Raw genomic sequence first — 21,030 nt, 5'->3', positions numbered from 1 at the left:
GAGGGATCTAGAGGTTGACAGCATGTCTTCTTAACGGGAGTCCAGGTGGCCATCTCCACAAATGGACTTTTCAGAATCCTTGGGTGGCACCGTAGTCGGAAACCAATTCTGGTTATCGCTTCTCGGCCTTTTGGCTAAGATCAAGTGTAGTATCTGTTCTTATCAGTTTAATATCTGATACGTCCCCTATCTGGGGACCATATATTAAATGGATTTTTAGAACAGGGAGATGGAAAAAGAGCTTGCTCTGTCCACTCCACGCATTGACCTGGTATTGCAGTATCTCCAGGACCGGTGCACCCCTTCTTTAATGCAGTTTCTAAAATCAGAAAGAATTGAATTCAATGCTTTTTGTTCATTTTGCTTGTTTGTCGGATTTTGGGATGGACTCTTTGGCTTTGCTTTTCTTCTCCTCATTGGATTTTTCATGTTAAAAGTTGCAGAAGCCAGATGACAAGCTCATTTTGGTTCAACTTCAGCAACTGTGCATTGCATTGCCATGTAATGTAATGTAATGCAATGCTATCTATCTAGCTCTCCCTCTATACTTCCTTTTGGATAAACAGACATATTAGGCAAGCATTTTGGAGCTTTCACCTAAATAACTACAGGTGGTGAGATAAGCTGCACAATATAATTGACCTTTCAGTATATTGTTGCACACACACCATCTATTTAGCAAATGCCCTTGTTATCAACAGCAGCCTTTTAAACTCACCTGAGCTAACAGGTATGTGAGCTGGTTACTCTGCTGCGCTTAAAATTTCTTTTTTGGTTTGCTACAATGCCTTTTCTGAAACGTTGTCTCCCTCTGCTGGAACACTGACTTCTTTCATTTAATGCCTGCAGACTATAAAAGAGAAACCAACCCAAAAAGTTTGGTTGATTAGTCTGTGGCATTCTTTTAAACTGTTGCTTATGGCGGTCTCTGTGAGCTTCTCAGTGACATTCAGCCATCCAGGTATCCCGCCTGCAGTAGACGGAATGTGGCAATGGAACGCTGGCTGCGCGTGTCATAATAGGCTCTGAGCCTTTATATACCTGCGCACAGCAGCAGCCACCTTCAGTCTGCTGCTGGACAGCCAGCAGCAGCAGCAGCAGGAGAGGTAATTAATCAGCAACCCTCCTGCTAAGGGTAGACAGCTGCTCGTTCCACCCCCCCCCCGCCTTAATTGGTTCTCCTCCCTTCCAACGGTGTTGAGGCGGGTGGGAACAGCCGGGGGTTGAGGGTACTGTGCTAAAAGAGGTGGAGTTATGCAGATCTAAAACGCGTGGATTGCAGCAGCAGCAAGCCGAAAAGTGCAGGCATGTGAGGGATCTAGAGGTTGACAGCATGTCTTCTTAACGGGAGTCCAGGTGGCCATCTCCACAAATGGACTTTTCAGAATCCTTGGGTGGCACCGTAGTCGGAAACCAATTCTGGTTATCGCTTCTCGGCCTTTTGGCTAAGATCAAGTGTAGTATCTGTTCTTATCAGTTTAATATCTGATACGTCCCCTATCTGGGGACCATATATTAAATGGATTTTTAGAACAGGGAGATGGAAAAAGAGCTTGCTCTGTCCACTCCACGCATTGACCTGGTATTGCAGTATCTCCAGGACCGGTGCACCCCTTCTTTAATGCAGTTTCTAAAATCAGAAAGAGTTGGATTCAATGCTTTTTGTTCATTTTGCTTGTTTGTCGGATTTTGGGATGGACTCTTTGGCTTTGCTTTTCTTCTCCTCATTGGATTTTTCATGTTAAAAGTTGCAGAAGCCAGATGACAAGCTCATTTTGGTTCAACTTCAGCAACTGTGCATTGCATTGCCATGTAATGTAATGTAATGCAATGCTATCTATCTAGCTCTCCCTCTATACTTCCTTTTGGATAAACAGACATATTAGGCAAGCATTTTGGAGCTTTCACCTAAATAACTACAGGTGGTGAGATAAGCTGCACAATATAATTGACCTTTCAGTATATTGTTGCACACACACCATCTATTTAGCAAATGCCCTTGTTATCAACAGCAGCCTTTTAAACTCACCTGAGCTAACAGGTATGTGAGCTGGTTACTCTGCTGCGCTTAAAATTTCTTTTTTGGTTTGCTACAATGCCTTTTCTGAAACGTTGTCTCCCTCTGCTGGAACACTGACTTCTTTCATTTAATGCCTGCAGACTATAAAAGAGAAACCAACCCAAAAAGTTTGGTTGATTAGTCTGTGGCATTCTTTTAAACTGTTGCTTATGGCGGTCTCTGTGAGCTTCTCAGTGACATTCAGCCATCCAGGTATCCCGCCTGCAGTAGACGGAATGTGGCAATGGAACGCTGGCTGCGCGTGTCATAATAGGCTCTGAGCCTTTATATACCTGCGCACAGCAGCAGCCACCTTCAGTCTGCTGCTGGACAGCCAGCAGCAGCAGCAGCAGGAGAGGTAATTAATCAGCAACCCTCCTGCTAAGGGTAGACAGCTGCTCGTTCCACCCCCCCCCGCCTTAATTGGTTCTCCTCCCTTCCAACGGTGTTGAGGCGGGTGGGAACAGCCGGGGGTTGAGGGTACTGTGCTAAAAGAGGTGGAGTTATGCAGATCTAAAACGCGTGGATTGCAGCAGCAGCAAGCCGAAAAGTGCAGGCATGTGAGGGATCTAGAGGTTGACAGCATGTCTTCTTAACGGGAGTCCAGGTGGCCATCTCCACAAATGGACTTTTCAGAATCCTTGGGTGGCACCGTAGTCGGAAACCAATTCTGGTTATCGCTTCTCGGCCTTTTGGCTAAGATCAAGTGTAGTATCTGTTCTTATCAGTTTAATATCTGATACGTCCCCTATCTGGGGACCATATATTAAATGGATTTTTAGAACAGGGAGATGGAAAAAGAGCTTGCTCTGTCCACTCCACGCATTGACCTGGTATTGCAGTATCTCCAGGACCGGTGCACCCCTTCTTTAATGCAGTTTCTAAAATCAGAAAGAATTGAATTCAATGCTTTTTGTTCATTTTGCTTGTTTGTCGGATTTTGGGATGGACTCTTTGGCTTTGCTTTTCTTCTCCTCATTGGATTTTTCATGTTAAAAGTTGCAGAAGCCAGATGACAAGCTCATTTTGGTTCAACTTCAGCAACTGTGCATTGCATTGCCATGTAATGTAATGTAATGCAATGCTATCTATCTAGCTCTCCCTCTATACTTCCTTTTGGATAAACAGACATATTAGGCAAGCATTTTGGAGCTTTCACCTAAATAACTACAGGTGGTGAGATAAGCTGCACAATATAATTGACCTTTCAGTATATTGTTGCACACACACCATCTATTTAGCAAATGCCCTTGTTATCAACAGCAGCCTTTTAAACTCACCTGAGCTAACAGGTATGTGAGCTGGTTACTCTGCTGCGCTTAAAATTTCTTTTTTGGTTTGCTACAATGCCTTTTCTGAAACGTTGTCTCCCTCTGCTGGAACACTGACTTCTTTCATTTAATGCCTGCAGACTATAAAAGAGAAACCAACCCAAAAAGTTTGGTTGATTAGTCTGTGGCATTCTTTTAAACTGTTGCTTATGGCGGTCTCTGTGAGCTTCTCAGTGACATTCAGCCATCCAGGTATCCCGCCTGCAGTAGACGGAATGTGGCAATGGAACGCTGGCTGCGCGTGTCATAATAGGCTCTGAGCCTTTATATACCTGCGCACAGCAGCAGCCACCTTCAGTCTGCTGCTGGACAGCCAGCAGCAGCAGCAGCAGGAGAGGTAATTAATCAGCAACCCTCCTGCTAAGGGTAGACAGCTGCTCGTTCCACCCCCCCCCCCGCCTTAATTGGTTCTCCTCCCTTCCAACGGTGTTGAGGCGGGTGGGAACAGCCGGGGGTTGAGGGTACTGTGCTAAAAGAGGTGGAGTTATGCAGATCTAAAACGCGTGGATTGCAGCAGCAGCAAGCCGAAAAGTGCAGGCATGCGAGGGATCTAGAGGTTGACAGCATGTCTTCTTAACGGGAGTCCAGGTGGCCATCTCCACAAATGGACTTTTCAGAATCCTTTGGTGGCACCGTAGTCGGAAACCAATTCTGGTTATCGCTTCTCGGCCTTTTGGCTAAGATCAAGTGTAGTATCTGTTCTTATCAGTTTAATATCTGATACGTCCCCTATCTGGGGACCATATATTAAATGGATTTTTAGAACAGGGAGATGGAAAAAGAGCTTGCTCTGTCCACTCCACGCATTGACCTGGTATTGCAGTATCTCCAGGACCGGTGCACCCCTTCTTTAATGCAGTTTCTAAAATCAGAAAGAATTGAATTCAATGCTTTTTGTTCATTTTGCTTGTTTGTCGGATTTTGGGATGGACTCTTTGGCTTTGCTTTTCTTCTCCTCATTGGATTTTTCATGTTAAAAGTTGCAGAAGCCAGATGACAAGCTCATTTTGGTTCAACTTCAGCAACTGTGCATTGCATTGCCATGTAATGTAATGTAATGCAATGCTATCTATCTAGCTCTCCCTCTATACTTCCTTTTGGATAAACAGACATATTAGGCAAGCATTTTGGAGCTTTCACCTAAATAACTACAGGTGGTGAGATAAGCTGCACAATATAATTGACCTTTCAGTATATTGTTGCACACACACCATCTATTTAGCAAATGCCCTTGTTATCAACAGCAGCCTTTTAAACTCACCTGAGCTAACAGGTATGTGAGCTGGTTACTCTGCTGCGCTTAAAATTTCTTTTTTGGTTTGCTACAATGCCTTTTCTGAAACGTTGTCTCCCTCTGCTGGAACACTGACTTCTTTCATTTAATGCCTGCAGACTATAAAAGAGAAACCAACCCAAAAAGTTTGGTTGATTAGTCTGTGGCATTCTTTTAAACTGTTGCTTATGGCGGTCTCTGTGAGCTTCTCAGTGACATTCAGCCATCCAGGTATCCCGCCTGCAGTAGACGGAATGTGGCAATGGAACGCTGGCTGCGCGTGTCATAATAGGCTCTGAGCCTTTATATACCTGCGCACAGCAGCAGCCACCTTCAGTCTGCTGCTGGACAGCCAGCAGCAGCAGCAGCAGGAGAGGTAATTAATCAGCAACCCTCCTGCTAAGGGTAGACAGCTGCTCGTTCCACCCCCCCCCCCGCCTTAATTGGTTCTCCTCCCTTCCAACGGTGTTGAGGCGGGTGGGAACAGCCGGGGGTTGAGGGTACTGTGCTAAAAGAGGTGGAGTTATGCAGATCTAAAACGCGTGGATTGCAGCAGCAGCAAGCCGAAAAGTGCAGGCATGCGAGGGATCTAGAGGTTGACAGCATGTCTTCTTAACGGGAGTCCAGGTGGTTATCTCCACAAATGGACTTTTCAGAATCCTTTGGTGGCACCGTAGTCGGAAACCAATTCTGGTTATCGCTTCTCGGCCTTTTGGCTAAGATCAAGTGTAGTATCTGTTCTTATCAGTTTAATATCTGATACGTCCCCTATCTGGGGACCATATATTAAATGGATTTTTAGAACAGGGAGATGGAAAAAGAGCTTGCTCTGTCCACTCCACGCATTGACCTGGTATTGCAGTATCTCCAGGACCGGTGCACCCCTTCTTTAATGCAGTTTCTAAAATCAGAAAGAATTGGATTCAATGCTTTTTGTTCATTTTGCTTGTTTGTCGGATTTTGGGATGGACTCTTTGGCTTTGCTTTTCTTCTCCTCATTGGATTTTTCATGTTAAAAGTTGCAGAAGCCAGATGACAAGCTCATTTTGGTTCAACTTCAGCAACTGTGCATTGCATTGCCATGTAATGTAATGTAATGCAATGCTATCTATCTAGCTCTCCCTCTATACTTCCTTTTGGATAAACAGACATATTAGGCAAGCATTTTGGAGCTTTCACCTAAATAACTACAGGTGGTGAGATAAGCTGCACAATATAATTGACCTTTCAGTATATTGTTGCACACACACCATCTATTTAGCAAATGCCCTTGTTATCAACAGCAGCCTTTTAAACTCACCTGAGCTAACAGGTATGTGAGCTGGTTACTCTGCTGCGCTTAAAATTTCTTTTTTGGTTTGCTACAATGCCTTTTCTGAAACGTTGTCTCCCTCTGCTGGAACACTGACTTCTTTCATTTAATGCCTGCAGACTATAAAAGAGAAACCAACCCAAAAAGTTTGGTTGATTAGTCTGTGGCATTCTTTTAAACTGTTGCTTATGGCGGTCTCTGTGAGCTTCTCAGTGACATTCAGCCATCCAGGTATCCCGCCTGCAGTAGACGGAATGTGGCAATGGAACGCTGGCTGCGCGTGTCATAATAGGCTCTGAGCCTTTATATACCTGCGCACAGCAGCAGCCACCTTCAGTCTGCTGCTGGACAGCCAGCAGCAGCAGCAGCAGGAGAGGTAATTAATCAGCAACCCTCCTGCTAAGGGTAGACAGCTGCTCGTTCCACCCCCCCCCCCCCGCCTTAATTGGTTCTCCTCCCTTCCAATGGTGTTGAGGCGGGTGGGAACAGCCGGGGGTTGAGGGTACTGTGCTAAAAGAGGTGGAGTTATGCAGATCTAAAACGCGTGGATTGCAGCAGCAGCAAGCCGAAAAGTGCAGGCATGTGAGGGATCTAGAGGTTGACAGCATGTCTTCTTAACGGGAGTCCAGGTGGCCATCTCCACAAATGGACTTTTCAGAATCCTTGGGTGGCACCGTAGTCGGAAACCAATTCTGGTTATCGCTTCTCGGCCTTTTGGCTAAGATCAAGTGTAGTATCTGTTCTTATCAGTTTAATATCTGATACGTCCCCTATCTGGGGACCATATATTAAATGGATTTTTAGAACAGGGAGATGGAAAAAGAGCTTGCTCTGTCCACTCCACGCATTGACCTGGTATTGCAGTATCTCCAGGACCGGTGCACCCCTTCTTTAATGCAGTTTCTAAAATCAGAAAGAATTGAATTCAATGCTTTTTGTTCATTTTGCTTGTTTGTCGGATTTTGGGATGGACTCTTTGGCTTTGCTTTTCTTCTCCTCATTGGATTTTTCATGTTAAAAGTTGCAGAAGCCAGATGACAAGCTCATTTTGGTTCAACTTCAGCAACTGTGCATTGCATTGCCATGTAATGTAATGTAATGCAATGCTATCTATCTAGCTCTCCCTCTATACTTCCTTTTGGATAAACAGACATATTAGGCAAGCATTTTGGAGCTTTCACCTAAATAACTACAGGTGGTGAGATAAGCTGCACAATATAATTGACCTTTCAGTATATTGTTGCACACACACCATCTATTTAGCAAATGCCCTTGTTATCAACAGCAGCCTTTTAAACTCACCTGAGCTAACAGGTATGTGAGCTGGTTACTCTGCTGCGCTTAAAATTTCTTTTTTGGTTTGCTACAATGCCTTTTCTGAAACGTTGTCTCCCTCTGCTGGAACACTGACTTCTTTCATTTAATGCCTGCAGACTATAAAAGAGAAACCAACCCAAAAAGTTTGGTTGATTAGTCTGTGGCATTCTTTTAAACTGTTGCTTATGGCGGTCTCTGTGAGCTTCTCAGTGACATTCAGCCATCCAGGTATCCCGCCTGCAGTAGACGGAATGTGGCAATGGAACGCTGGCTGCGCGTGTCATAATAGGCTCTGAGCCTTTATATACCTGCGCACAGCAGCAGCCACCTTCAGTCTGCTGCTGGACAGCCAGCAGCAGCAGCAGCAGGAGAGGTAATTAATCAGCAACCCTCCTGCTAAGGGTAGACAGCTGCTCGTTCCACCCCCCCCCGCCTTAATTGGTTCTCCTCCCTTCCAACGGTGTTGAGGCGGGTGGGAACAGCCGGGGGTTGAGGGTACTGTGCTAAAAGAGGTGGAGTTATGCAGATCTAAAACGCGTGGATTGCAGCAGCAGCAAGCCGAAAAGTGCAGGCATGTGAGGGATCTAGAGGTTGACAGCATGTCTTCTTAACGGGAGTCCAGGTGGCCATCTCCACAAATGGACTTTTCAGAATCCTTGGGTGGCACCGTAGTCGGAAACCAATTCTGGTTATCGCTTCTCGGCCTTTTGGCTAAGATCAAGTGTAGTATCTGTTCTTGTCAGTTTAATATCTGATACGTCCCCTATCTGGGGACCATATATTAAATGGATTTTTAGAACAGGGAGATGGAAAAAGAGCTTGCTCTGTCCACTCCACGCATTGACCTGGTATTGCAGTATCTCCAGGACCGGTGCACCCCTTCTTTAATGCAGTTTCTAAAATCAGAAAGAATTGAATTCAATGCTTTTTGTTCATTTTGCTTGTTTGTCGGATTTTGGGATGGACTCTTTGGCTTTGCTTTTCTTCTCCTCATTGGATTTTTCATGTTAAAAGTTGCAGAAGCCAGATGACAAGCTCATTTTGGTTCAACTTCAGCAACTGTGCATTGCATTGCCATGTAATGTAATGTAATGCAATGCTATCTATCTAGCTCTCATTCTATACTTCCTTTTGGATAAACAGACATATTAGGCAAGCATTTTGGAGCTTTCACCTAAATAACTACAGGTGGTGAGATAAGCTGCACAATATAATTGACCTTTCAGTATATTGTTGCACACACACCATCTATTTAGCAAATGCCCTTGTTATCAACAGCAGCCTTTTAAACTCACCTGAGCTAACAGGTATGTGAGCTGGTTACTCTGCTGCGCTTAAAATTTCTTTTTTGGTTTGCTACAATGCCTTTTCTGAAACGTTGTCTCCCTCTGCTGGAACACTGACTTCTTTCATTTAATGCCTGCAGACTATAAAAGAGAAACCAACCCAAAAAGTTTGGTTGATTAGTCTGTGGCATTCTTTTAAACTGTTGCTTATGGCGGTCTCTGTGAGCTTCTCAGTGACATTCAGCCATCCAGGTATCCCGCCTGCAGTAGACGGAATGTGGCAATGGAACGCTGGCTGCGCGTGTCATAATAGGCTCTGAGCCTTTATATACCTGCGCACAGCAGCAGCCACCTTCAGTCTGCTGCTGGACAGCCAGCAGCAGCAGCAGCAGGAGAGGTAATTAATCAGCAACCCTCCTGCTAAGGGTAGACAGCTGCTCGTTCCACCACCCCCCCACCCCCGCCTTAATTGGTTCTCCTCCCTTCCAACGGTGTTGAGGCGGGTGGGAACAGCCGGGGGTTGAGGGTACTGTGCTAAAAGAGGTGGAGTTATGCAGATCTAAAACGCGTGGATTGCAGCAGCAGCAAGCCGAAAAGTGCAGGCATGTGAGGGATCTAGAGGTTGACAGCATGTCTTCTTAACGGGAGTCCAGGTGGCCATCTCCACAAATGGACTTTTCAGAATCCTTGGGTGGCACCGTAGTCGGAAACCAATTCTGGTTATCGCTTCTCGGCCTTTTGGCTAAGATCAAGTGTAGTATCTGTTCTTATCAGTTTAATATCTGATACGTCCCCTATCTGGGGACCATATATTAAATGGATTTTTAGAACAGGGAGATGGAAAAAGAGCTTGCTCTGTCCACTCCACGCATTGACCTGGTATTGCAGTATCTCCAGGACCGGTGCACCCCTTCTTTAATGCAGTTTCTAAAATCAGAAAGAATTGAATTCAATGCTTTTTGTTCATTTTGCTTGTTTGTCGGATTTTGGGATGGACTCTTTGGCTTTGCTTTTCTTCTCCTCATTGGATTTTTCATGTTAAAAGTTGCAGAAGCCAGATGACAAGCTCATTTTGGTTCAACTTCAGCAACTGTGCATTGCATTGCCATGTAATGTAATGTAATGCAATGCTATCTATCTAGCTCTCCCTCTATACTTCCTTTTGGATAAACAGACATATTAGGCAAGCATTTTGGAGCTTTCACCTAAATAACTACAGGTGGTGAGATAAGCTGCACAATATAATTGACCTTTCAGTATATTGTTGCACACACACCATCTATTTAGCAAATGCCCTTGTTATCAACAGCAGCCTTTTAAACTCACCTGAGCTAACAGGTATGTGAGCTGGTTACTCTGCTGCGCTTAAAATTTCTTTTTTGGTTTGCTACAATGCCTTTTCTGAAACGTTGTCTCCCTCTGCTGGAACACTGACTTCTTTCATTTAATGCCTGCAGACTATAAAAGAGAAACCAACCCAAAAAGTTTGGTTGATTAGTCTGTGGCATTCTTTTAAACTGTTGCTTATGGCGGTCTCTGTGAGCTTCTCAGTGACATTCAGCCATCCAGGTATCCCGCCTGCAGTAGACGGAATGTGGCAATGGAACGCTGGCTGCGCGTGTCATAATAGGCTCTGAGCCTTTATATACCTGCGCACAGCAGCAGCCACCTTCAGTCTGCTGCTGGACAGCCAGCAGCAGCAGGAGAGGTAATTAATCAGCAACCCTCCTGCTAAGGGTAGACAGCTGCTCGTTCCACCCCCCCCCCCGCCTTAATTGGTTCTCCTCCCTTCCAACGGTGTTGAGGCGGGTGGGAACAGCCGGGGGTTGAGGGTACTGTGCTAAAAGAGGTGGAGTTATGCAGATCTAAAACGCGTGGATTGCAGCAGCAGCAAGCCGAAAAGTGCAGGCATGTGAGGGATCTAGAGGTTGACAGCATGTCTTCTTAACGGGAGTCCAGGTGGCCATCTCCACAAATGGACTTTTCAGAATCCTTGGGTGGCACCGTAGTCGGAAACCAATTCTGGTTATCGCTTCTCGGCCTTTTGGCTAAGATCAAGTGTAGTATCTGTTCTTATCAGTTTAATATCTGATACGTCCCCTATCTGGGGACCATATATTAAATGGATTTTTAGAACAGGGAGATGGAAAAAGAGCTTGCTCTGTCCACTCCACGCATTGACCTGGTATTGCAGTATCTCCAGGACCGGTGCACCCCTTCTTTAATGCAGTTTCTAAAATCAGAAAGAATTGAATTCAATGCTTTTTGTTCATTTTGCTTGTTTGTCGGATTTTGGGATGGACTCTTTGGCTTTGCTTTTCTTCTCCTCATTGGATTTTTCATGTTAAAAGTTGCAGAAGCCAGATGACAAGCTCATTTTGGTTCAACTTCAGCAACTGTGCATTGCATTGCCATGTAATGTAATGTAATGCAATGCTATCTATCTAGCTCTCCCTCTATACTTCCTTTTGGATAAACAGACATATTAGGCAAGCATTTTGGAGCTTTCACCTAAATAACTACAGGTGGTGAGATAAGCTGCACAATATAATTGACCTTTCAGTATATTGTTGCACACACACCATCTATTTAGCAAATGCCCTTGTTATCAACAGCAGCCTTTTAAACTCACCTGAGCTAACAGGTATGTGAGCTGGTTACTCTGCTGCGCTTAAAATTTCTTTTTTGGTTTGCTACAATGCCTTTTCTGAAACGTTGTCTCCCTCTGCTGGAACACTGACTTCTTTCATTTAATGCCTGCAGACTATAAAAGAGAAACCAACCCAAAAAGTTTGGTTGATTAGTCTGTGGCATTCTTTTAAACTGTTGCTTATGGCGGTCTCTGTGAGCTTCTCAGTGACATTCAGCCATCCAGGTATCCCGCCTGCAGTAGACGGAATGTGGCAATGGAACGCTGGCTGCGCGTGTCATAATAGGCTCTGAGCCTTTATATACCTGCGCACAGCAGCAGCCACCTTCAGTCTGCTGCTGGACAGCCAGCAGCAGCAGCAGCAGGAGAGGTAATTAATCAGCAACCCTCCTGCTAAGGGTAGACAGCTGCTCGTTCCACCCCCCCCCCCGCCTTAATTGGTTCTCCTCCCTTCCAACGGTGTTGAGGCGGGTGGGAACAGCCGGGGGTTGAGGGTACTGTGCTAAAAGAGGTGGAGTTATGCAGATCTAAAACGCGTGGATTGCAGCAGCAGCAAGCCGAAAAGTGCAGGCATGTGAGGGATCTAGAGGTTGACAGCATGTCTTCTTAACGGGAGTCCAGGTGGCCATCTCCACAAATGGACTTTTCAGAATCCTTGGGTGGCACCGTAGTCGGAAACCAATTCTGGTTATCGCTTCTCGGCCTTTTGGCTAAGATCAAGTGTAGTATCTGTTCTTATCAGTTTAATATCTGATACGTTCCCTATCTGGGGACCATATATTAAATGGATTTTTAGAACAGGGAGATGGAAAAAGAGCTTGCTCTGTCCACTCCACGCATTGACCTGGTATTGCAGTATCTCCAGGACCGGTGCACCCCTTCTTTAATGCAGTTTCTAAAATCAGAAAGAATTGAATTCAATGCTTTTTGTTCATTTTGCTTGTTTGTCGGATTTTGGGATGGACTCTTTGGCTTTGCTTTTCTTCTCCTCATTGGATTTTTCATGTTAAAAGTTGCAGAAGCCAGATGACAAGCTCATTTTGGTTCAACTTCAGCAACTGTGCATTGCATTGCCATGTAGTGTAATGTAATGCAATGCTATCTATCTAGCTCTCCCTCTATACTTCCTTTTGGATAAACAGACATATTAGGCAAGCATTTTGGAGCTTTCACCTAAATAACTACAGGTGGTGAGATAAGCTGCACAATATAATTGACCTTTCAGTATATTGTTGCACACACACCATCTATTTAGCAAATGCCCTTGTTATCAACAGCAGCCTTTTAAACTCACCTGAGCTAACAGGTATGTGAGCTGGTTACTCTGCTGCGCTTAAAATTTCTTTTTTGGTTTGCTACAATGCCTTTTCTGAAACGTTGTCTCCCTCTGCTGGAACACTGACTTCTTTCATTTAATGCCTGCAGACTATAAAAGAGAAACCAACCCAAAAAGTTTGGTTGATTAGTCTGTGGCATTCTTTTAAACTGTTGCCTATGGCGGTCTCTGTGAGCTTCTCAGTGACATTCAGCCATCCAGGTATCCCGCCTGCAGTAGACGGAATGTGGCAATGGAACGCTGGCTGCGCGTGTCATAATAGGCTCTGAGCCTTTATATACCTGCGCACAGCAGCAGCCACCTTCAGTCTGCTGCTGGACAGCCAGCAGCAGCAGCAGCAGGAGAGGTAATTAATCAGCAACCCTCCTGCTAAGGGTAGACAGCTGCTCGTTCCACCCCCCCCCCGCCTTAATTGGTTCTCCTCCCTTCCAACGGTGTTGAAGCGGGTGGGAACAGCCGGGGGTTGAGGGTACTGTGCTAAAAGAGGTGGAGTTATGCAGATCTAAAACGCGTGGATTGCAGCAGCAGCAAGCCGAAAAGTGCAGGCATGTGAGGGATCTAGAGGTTGACAGCATGTCTTCTTAACGGGAGTCCAGGTGGCCATCTCCACAAATGGACTTTTCAGAATCCTTGGGTGGCACCGTAGTCGGAAACCAATTCTGGTTATCGCTTCTCGGCCTTTTGGCTAAGATCAAGTGTAGTATCTGTTCTTATCAGTTTAATATCTGATACGTTCCCTATCTGGGGACCATATATTAAATGGATTTTTAGAACAGGGAGATGGAAAAAGAGCTTGCTCTGTCCACTCCACGCATTGACCTGGTATTGCAGTATCTCCAGGACCGGTGCACCCCTTCTTTAATGCAGTTTCTAAAATCAGAAAGAATTGAATTCAATGCTTTTTGTTCATTTTGCTTGTTTGTCGGATTTTGGGATGGACTCTTTGGCTTTGCTTTTCTTCTCCTCATTGGATTTTTCATGTTAAAAGTTGCAGAAGCCAGATGACAAGCTCATTTTGGTTCAACTTCAGCAACAGTGCATTGCATTGCCATGTAATGTAATGTAATGCAATGCTATCTATCTAGCTCTCCCTCTATACTTCCTTTTGGATAAACAGACATATTAGGCAAGCATTTTGGAGCTTTCACCTAAATAACTACAGGTGGTGAGATAAGCTGCACAATATAATTGACCTTTCAGTATATTGTTGCACACACACCATCTATTTAGCAAATGCCCTTGTTATCAACAGCAGCCTTTTAAACTCACCTGAGCTAACAGGTATGTGAGCTGGTTACTCTGCTGCGCTTAAAATTTCTTTTTTGGTTTGCTACAATGCCTTTTCTGAAACGTTGTCTCCCTCTGCTGGAACACTGACTTCTTTCATTTAATGCCTGCAGACTATAAAAGAGAAACCAACCCAAAAAGTTTGGTTGATTAGTCTGTGGCATTCTTTTAAACTGTTGCTTATGGCGGTCTCTGTGAGCTTCTCAGTGACATTCAGCCATCCAGGTATCCCGCCTGCAGTAGACGGAATGTGGCAATGGAACGCTGGCTGCGCGTGTCATAATAGGCTCTGAGCCTTTATATACCTGCGCACAGCAGCAGCCACCTTCAGTCTGCTGCTGGACAGCCAGCAGCAGCAGCAGCAGGAGAGGTAATTAATCAGCAACCCTCCTGCTAAGGGTAGACAGCTGCTCGTTCCACCCCCCCCCCGCCTTAATTGGTTCTCCTCCCTTCCAACGGTGTTGAAGCGGGTGGGAACAGCCGGGGGTTGAGGGTACTGTGCTAAAATAGGTGGAGTTATGCAGATCTAAAACGCGTGGATTGCAGCAGCAGCAAGCTGAAAAGTGCAGGCATGTGAGGGATCTAGAGGTTGACAGCATGTCTTCTTAACGGGAGTCCAGGTGGCCATCTCCACAAATGGACTTTTCAGAATCCTTGGGTGGCACCGTAGTCGGAAACCAATTCTGGTTATCGCTTCTCGGCCTTTTGGCTAAGATCAAGTGTAGTATCTGTTCTTATCAGTTTAATATCTGATACGTCCCCTATCTGGGGACCATATATTAAATGGATTTTTAGAACAGGGAGATGGAAAAAGAGCTTGCTCTGTCCACTCCACGCATTGACCTGGTATTGCAGTATCTCCAGGACCGGTGCACCCCTTCTTTAATGCAGTTTCTAAAATCAGAAAGAATTGAATTCAATGCTTTTTGTTCATTTTGCTTGTTTGTCGGATTTTGGGATGGACTCTTTGGCTTTGCTTTTCTTCTCCTCATTGGATTTTTCATGTTAAAAGTTGCAGAAGCCAGATGACAAGCTCATTTTGGTTCAACTTCAGCAACTGTGCATTGCATTGCCATGTAATGTAATGTAATGCAATGCTATCTATCTAGCTCTCCCTCTATACTTCCTTTTGGATAAACAGACATATTAGGCAAGCATTTTGGAGCTTTCACCTAAATAACTACAGGTGGTGAGATAAGCTGCACAATATAATTGACCTTTCAGTATATTGTTGCACACACACCATCTATTTAGCAAATGCCCTTGTTATCAACAGCAGCCTTTTAAACTCACCTGAGCTAACAGGTATGTGAGCTGGTTACTCTGCTGCGCTTAAAATTTCTTTTTTGGTTTGCTACAATGCCTTTTCTGAAACGTTGTCTCCCTCTGCTGGAACACTGACTTCTTTCATTTAATGCCTGCAGACTATAAAAGAGAAACCAACCCAAAAAGTTTGGTTGATTAGTCTGTAGCATTCTTTTAAACTGTTGCTTATGGCGGTCTCTGTGAGCTTCTCAGTGACATTCAGCCATCCAGGTATCCCGCCTGCAGTAGACGGAATGTGGCAATGGAACGCTGGCTGCGCGTGTCATAATAGGCTCTGAGCCTTTATATACCTGCGCACAGCAGCAGCCACCTTCAGTCTGCTGCTGGACAGCCAGCAGCAGCAGCAGCAGGAGAGGTAATTAATCAGCAACCCTCCTGCTAAGGGTAGACAGCTGCTCGTTCCACCCCCCCCCCGCCTTAATTGGTTCTCCTCCCTTCCAACGGTGTTGAGGCGGGTGGGAACAGCCGGGGGTTGAGGGTACTGTGCTAAAAGAGGTGGAGTTATGCAGATCTAAAACGCGTGGATTGCAGCAGCAGCAAGCCGAAAAGTGCAGGCATGTGAGGGATCTAGAGGTTGACAGCATGTCTTCTTAACGGGAGTCCAGGTGGCCATCTCCACAAATGGACTTTTCAGAATCCTTGGGTGGCACCGTAGTCGGAACCAATTCTGGTTATCGCTTCTCGGCCTTTTGGCTAAGATCAAGTGTAGTATCTGTTCTTATCAGTTTAATATCTGATACGTCCCCTATCTGGGGACCATATATTAAATGGATTTTTAGAACAGGGAGATGGATAAAGAGCTTGCTCTGTCCACTCCACGCATTGACCTGGTATTGCAGTATCTCCAGGACCGGTGCACCCCTTCTTTAATGCAGTTTCTAAAATCAGAAAGAATTGAATTCAATGCTTTTTGTTCATTTTGCTTGTTTGTCGGATTTTGGGATGGACTCTTTGGCTTTGCTTTTCTTCTCCTCATTGGATTTTTCATGTTAAAAGTTGCAGAAGCCAGATGACAAGCTCATTTTGGTTCAACTTCAGCAACTGTGCATTGCATTGCCATGTAATGTAATGTAATGCAATGCTATCTATCTAGCTCTCCCTCTATACTTCCTTTTGGATAAACAGACATATTAGGCAAGCATTTTGGAGCTTTCACCTAAATAACTACAGGTGGTGAGATAAGCTGCACAATATAATTGACCTTTCAGTATATTGTTGCACACACACCATCTATTTAGCAAATGCCCTTGTTATCAACAGCAGCCTTTTAAACTCACCTGAGCTAACAGGTATGTGAGCTGGTTACTCTGCTGCACTTAAAATTTCTTTTTTGGTTTGCTACAATGCCTTTTCTGAAACGTTGTCTCCCTCTGCTGGAACACTGACTTCTTTCATTTAATGCCTGCAGACTATAAAAGAGAAACCAACCCAAAAAGTTTGGTTGATTAGTCTGTGGCATTCTTTTAAACTGTTGCTTATGGCGGTCTCTGTGAGCCTCTCAGTGACATTCAGCCATCCAGGTATCCCGCCTGCAGTAGACGGAATGTGGCAATGGAACGCTGGCTGCGCGTGTCATAATAGGCTCTGAGCCTTTATATACCTGCGCACAGCAGCAGCCACCTTCAGTCTGCTGCTGGACAGCCAGCAGCAGCAGCAGCAGGAGAGGTAATTAATCAGCAACCCTCCTGCTAAGGGTAGACAGCTGCTCGTTCCACCCCCCCCCCCGCCTTAATTGGTTCTCCTCCCTTCCAACGGTGTTGAGGCGGGTGGGAACAGCCGGAGGTTGAGGGTACTGTGCTAAAAGAGGTGGAGTTATGCAGATCTAAAACGCGTGGATTGCAGCAGCAGCAAGCCGAAAAGTGCAGGCATGTGAGGGATCTAGAGGTTGACAGCATGTCTTCTTAACGGGAGTCCAGGTGGCCATCTCCACAAATGGACTTTTCAGAATCCTTGGGTGGCACCGTAGTCGGAAACCAATTCTGGTTATCGCTTCTCGGCCTTTTGGCTAAGATCAAGTGTAGTATCTGTTCTTATCAGTTTAATATCTGATACGTCCCCTATCTGGGGACCATATATTAAATGGATTTTTAGAACAGGGAGATGGAAAAGAGCTTGCTCTGTCCACTCCACGCATTGACCTGGTATTGCAGTATCTCCAGGACCGGTGCACCCCTTCTTTAATGCAGTTTCTAAAATCAGAAAGAATTGAATTCAATGCTTTTTGTTCATTTTGCTTGTTTGTCGGATTTTGGGATGGACTCTTTGGCTTTGCTTTTCTTCTCCTCATTGGATTTTTCATGTTAAAAGTTGCAGAAGCCAGATGACAAGCTCATTTTGGTTCAACTTCAGCAACTGTGCATTGCATTGCCATGTAATGTAATGTAATGCAATGCTATCTATCTAGCTCTCCCTCTATACTTCCTTTTGGATAAACAGACATATTAGGCAAGCATTTTGGAGCTTTCACCTAAATAACTACAGGTGGTGAGATAAGCTGCACAATATAATTGACCTTTCAGTATATTGTTGCACACACACCATCTATTTAGCAAATGCCCTTGTTATCAACAGCAGCCTTTTAAACTCACCTGAGCTCTCAGGTATGTGAGCTGGTTACTCTGCTGCGCTTAAAATTTCTTTTTTGGTTTGCTACAATGCCTTTTCTGAAACGTTGTCTCCCTCTGCTGGAACACTGACTTCTTTCATTTAATGCCTGCAGACTATAAAAGAGAAACCAACCCAAAAAGTTTGGTTGATTAGTCTGTGGCATTCTTTTAAACTGTTGCTTATGGCGGTCTCTGTGAGCTTCTCAGTGACATTCAGCCATCCAGGTATCCCGCCTGCAGTAGACGGAATGTGGCAATGGAACGCTGGCTGCGCGTGTCATAATAGGCTCTGAGCCTTTATATACCTGCGCACAGCAGCAGCCACCTTCAGTCTGCTGCTGGACAGCCAGCAGCAGCAGCAGCAGGAGAGGTAATTAATCAGCAACCCTCCTGCTAAGGGTAGACAGCTGCTCGTTCCACCCCCCCCCCCCCCGCCTTAATTGGTTCTCCTCCCTTCCAACGGTGTTGAGGCGGGTGGGAACAGCCGGGGGTTGAGGGTACTGTGCTAAAAGAGGTGGAGTTATGCAGATCTAAAACGCGTGGATTGCAGCAGCAGCAAGCCGAAAAGTGCAGGCATGTGAGGGATCTAGAGGTTGACAGCATGTCTTCTTAACGGGAGTCCAGGTGGCCATCTCCACAAATGGACTTTTCAGAATCCTTGGGTGGCACCGTAGTCGGAAACCAATTCTGGTTATCGCTTCTCGGCCTTTTGGCTAAGATCAAGTGTAGTATCTGTTCTTATCAGTTTAATATCTGATACGTCCCCTATCTGGGGAGAATATATTAAATGGATTTTTAGAACAGGGAGATGGAAAAAGAGCTTGCTCTGTCCACTCCACGCATTGACCTGGTATTGCAGTATCTCCAGGACCGGTGCACCCCTTCTTTAATGCAGTTTCTAAAATCAGAAAGAATTGAATTCAATGCTTTTTGTTCATTTTGCTTGTTTGTCGGATTTTGGGATGGACTCTTTGGCTTTGCTTTTCTTCTCCTCATTGGATTTTTCATGTTAAAAGTTGCAGAAGCCAGATGACAAGCTCATTTTGGTTCAACTTCAGCAACTGTGCATTGCATTGCCATGTAATGTAATGTAATGCAATGCTATCTATCTAGCTCTCCCTCTATACTTCCTTTTGGATAAACAGACATATTAGGCAAGCATTTTGGAGCTTTCACCTAAATAACTACAGGTGGTGAGATAAGCTGCACAATATAATTGACCTTTCAGTATATTGTTGCACACACACCATCTATTTAGCAAATGCCCTTGTTATCAACAGCAGCCTTTTAAACTCACCTGAGCTAACAGGTATGTGAGCTGGTTACTCTGCTGCGCTTAAAATTTCTTTTTTGGTTTGCTACAATGCCTTTTCTGAAACGTTGTCTCCCTCTGCTGGAACACTGACTTCTTTCATTTAATGCCTGCAGACTATAAAAGAGAAACCAACCCAAAAAGTTTGGTTGATTAGTCTGTGGCATTCTTTTAAACTGTTGCCTATGGCGGTCTCTGTGAGCTTCTCAGTGACATTCAGCCATCCAGGTATCCCGCCTGCAGTAGACGGAATGTGGCAATGGAACGCTGGCTGCGCGTGTCATAATAGGCTCTGAGCCTTTATATACCTGCGCACAGCAGCAGCCACCTTCAGTCTGCTGCTGGACAGCCAGCAGCAGCAGCAGCAGGAGAGGTAATTAATCAGCAACCCTCCTGCTAAGGGTAGACAGCTGCTCGTTCCACCCCCCCCCCGCCTTAATTGGTTCTCCTCCCTTCCAACGGTGTTGAAGCGGGTGGGAACAGCCGGGGGTTGAGGGTACTGTGCTAAAAGAGGTGGAGTTATGCAGATCTAAAACGCGTGGATTGCAGCAGCAGCAAGCCGAAAAGTGCAGGCATGTGAGGGATCTAGAGGTTGACAGCATGTCTTCTTAACGGGAGTCCAGGTGGCCATCTCCACAAATGGACTTTTCAGAATCCTTGGGTGGCACCGTAGTCGGAAACCAATTCTGGTTATCGCTTCTCGGCCTTTTGGCTAAGATCAAGTGTAGTATCTGTTCTTATCAGTTTAATATCTGATACGTTCCCTATCTGGGGACCATATATTAAATGGATTTTTAGAACAGGGAGATGGAAAAAGAGCTTGCTCTGTCCACTCCACGCATTGACCTGGTATTGCAGTATCTCCAGGACCGGTGCACCCCTTCTTTAATGCAGTTTCTAAAATCAGAAAGAATTGAATTCAATGCTTTTTGTTCATTTTGCTTGTTTGTCGGATTTTGGGATGGACTCTTTGGCTTTGCTTTTCTTCTCCTCATTGGATTTTTCATGTTAAAAGTTGCAGAAGCCAGATGACAAGCTCATTTTGGTTCAACTTCAGCAACAGTGCATTGCATTGCCATGTAATGTAATGTAATGCAATGCTATCTATCTAGCTCTCCCTCTATACTTCCTTTTGGATAAACAGACATATTAGGCAAGCATTTTGGAGCTTTCACCTAAATAACTACAGGTGGTGAGATAAGCTGCACAATATAATTGACCTTTCAGTATATTGTTGCACACACACCATCTATTTAGCAAATGCCCTTGTTATCAACAGCAGCCTTTTAAACTCACCTGAGCTAACAGGTATGTGAGCTGGTTACTCTGCTGCGCTTAAAATTTCTTTTTTGGTTTGCTACAATGCCTTTTCTGAAACGTTGTCTCCCTCTGCTGGAACACTGACTTCTTTCATTTAATGCCTGCAGACTATAAAAGAGAAACCAACCCAAAAAGTTTGGTTGATTAGTCTGTGGCATTCTTTTAAACTGTTGCTTATGGCGGTCTCTGTGAGCTTCTCAGTGACATTCAGCCATCCAGGTATCCCGCCTGCAGTAGACGGAATGTGGCAATGGAACGCTGGCTGCGCGTGTCATAATAGGCTCTGAGCCTTTATATACCTGCGCACAGCAGCAGCCACCTTCAGTCTGCTGCTGGACAGCCAGCAGCAGCAGCAGCAGGAGAGGTAATTAATCAGCAACCCTCCTGCTAAGGGTAGACAGCTGCTCGTTCCACCCCCCCCCCGCCTTAATTGGTTCTCCTCCCTTCCAACGGTGTTGAAGCGGGTGGGAACAGCCGGGGGTTGAGGGTACTGTGCTAAAATAGGTGGAGTTATGCAGATCTAAAACGCGTGGATTGCAGCAGCAGCAAGCTGAAAAGTGCAGGCATGTGAGGGATCTAGAGGTTGACAGCATGTCTTCTTAACGGGAGTCCAGG

At 45.1% G+C, this 21,030-nt stretch overlaps 16 non-coding genes across 16 annotated transcripts; all 16 read left to right on the top strand.

Annotated features, from left to right (window-relative positions):
* The first annotated feature begins 114 nt into the window (after window positions 1–114).
* Window positions 115–305, top strand: LOC141188783 (U2 spliceosomal RNA). The gene has a single exon (XR_012262864.1). It is a non-coding gene; the product is annotated as a U2 spliceosomal RNA (small nuclear RNA).
* A 1,120-nt stretch (window positions 306–1,425) lies between these two features.
* On the top strand, window positions 1,426–1,616 carry LOC141188782 (U2 spliceosomal RNA). Its single transcript, XR_012262863.1, has one exon. It is a non-coding gene; the product is annotated as a U2 spliceosomal RNA (small nuclear RNA).
* Window positions 1,617–2,735: 1,119 nt separating this feature from the next.
* Window positions 2,736–2,926, top strand: LOC141188781 (U2 spliceosomal RNA). The gene has a single exon (XR_012262862.1). It is a non-coding gene; the product is annotated as a U2 spliceosomal RNA (small nuclear RNA).
* Window positions 2,927–4,047: 1,121 nt separating this feature from the next.
* On the top strand, window positions 4,048–4,238 carry LOC141188780 (U2 spliceosomal RNA). Its single transcript, XR_012262861.1, has one exon. It is a non-coding gene; the product is annotated as a U2 spliceosomal RNA (small nuclear RNA).
* Window positions 4,239–5,359: 1,121 nt separating this feature from the next.
* Window positions 5,360–5,550, top strand: LOC141188779 (U2 spliceosomal RNA). The gene has a single exon (XR_012262860.1). It is a non-coding gene; the product is annotated as a U2 spliceosomal RNA (small nuclear RNA).
* A 1,123-nt stretch (window positions 5,551–6,673) lies between these two features.
* Window positions 6,674–6,864, top strand: LOC141188778 (U2 spliceosomal RNA). The gene has a single exon (XR_012262859.1). It is a non-coding gene; the product is annotated as a U2 spliceosomal RNA (small nuclear RNA).
* A 1,119-nt stretch (window positions 6,865–7,983) lies between these two features.
* On the top strand, window positions 7,984–8,174 carry LOC141184620 (U2 spliceosomal RNA). Its single transcript, XR_012259358.1, has one exon. It is a non-coding gene; the product is annotated as a U2 spliceosomal RNA (small nuclear RNA).
* Window positions 8,175–9,300: 1,126 nt separating this feature from the next.
* Window positions 9,301–9,491, top strand: LOC141188777 (U2 spliceosomal RNA). Its single transcript, XR_012262858.1, has one exon. It is a non-coding gene; the product is annotated as a U2 spliceosomal RNA (small nuclear RNA).
* A 1,115-nt stretch (window positions 9,492–10,606) lies between these two features.
* Window positions 10,607–10,797, top strand: LOC141188776 (U2 spliceosomal RNA). Its single transcript, XR_012262857.1, has one exon. It is a non-coding gene; the product is annotated as a U2 spliceosomal RNA (small nuclear RNA).
* Window positions 10,798–11,918: 1,121 nt separating this feature from the next.
* Window positions 11,919–12,109, top strand: LOC141184371 (U2 spliceosomal RNA). Its single transcript, XR_012259133.1, has one exon. It is a non-coding gene; the product is annotated as a U2 spliceosomal RNA (small nuclear RNA).
* A 1,120-nt stretch (window positions 12,110–13,229) lies between these two features.
* LOC141184370 (U2 spliceosomal RNA) lies at window positions 13,230–13,420 on the top strand. Its single transcript, XR_012259132.1, has one exon. It is a non-coding gene; the product is annotated as a U2 spliceosomal RNA (small nuclear RNA).
* A 1,120-nt stretch (window positions 13,421–14,540) lies between these two features.
* LOC141188775 (U2 spliceosomal RNA) lies at window positions 14,541–14,731 on the top strand. The gene has a single exon (XR_012262856.1). It is a non-coding gene; the product is annotated as a U2 spliceosomal RNA (small nuclear RNA).
* Window positions 14,732–15,850: 1,119 nt separating this feature from the next.
* LOC141187301 (U2 spliceosomal RNA) lies at window positions 15,851–16,041 on the top strand. The gene has a single exon (XR_012261500.1). It is a non-coding gene; the product is annotated as a U2 spliceosomal RNA (small nuclear RNA).
* A 1,121-nt stretch (window positions 16,042–17,162) lies between these two features.
* On the top strand, window positions 17,163–17,352 carry LOC141184731 (U2 spliceosomal RNA). The gene has a single exon (XR_012259458.1). It is a non-coding gene; the product is annotated as a U2 spliceosomal RNA (small nuclear RNA).
* Window positions 17,353–18,476: 1,124 nt separating this feature from the next.
* Window positions 18,477–18,667, top strand: LOC141184562 (U2 spliceosomal RNA). The gene has a single exon (XR_012259305.1). It is a non-coding gene; the product is annotated as a U2 spliceosomal RNA (small nuclear RNA).
* A 1,120-nt stretch (window positions 18,668–19,787) lies between these two features.
* Window positions 19,788–19,978, top strand: LOC141184369 (U2 spliceosomal RNA). Its single transcript, XR_012259131.1, has one exon. It is a non-coding gene; the product is annotated as a U2 spliceosomal RNA (small nuclear RNA).
* The last annotated feature ends 1,052 nt before the right edge of the window (window positions 19,979–21,030 follow it).

This window comes from Phyllobates terribilis, unplaced genomic scaffold, assembly GCF_046119375.1.
Source record: "Phyllobates terribilis strain yellow unplaced genomic scaffold, ASM4611937v1 Scaffold_40__1_contigs__length_11209783, whole genome shotgun sequence".
NCBI classification, from domain to species: domain Eukaryota; kingdom Metazoa; phylum Chordata; class Amphibia; order Anura; family Dendrobatidae; genus Phyllobates; species Phyllobates terribilis.
The sequence above is the reverse complement of the archived record's forward strand: the minus strand, read 5'-3'. Positions and strand labels throughout refer to the sequence as shown.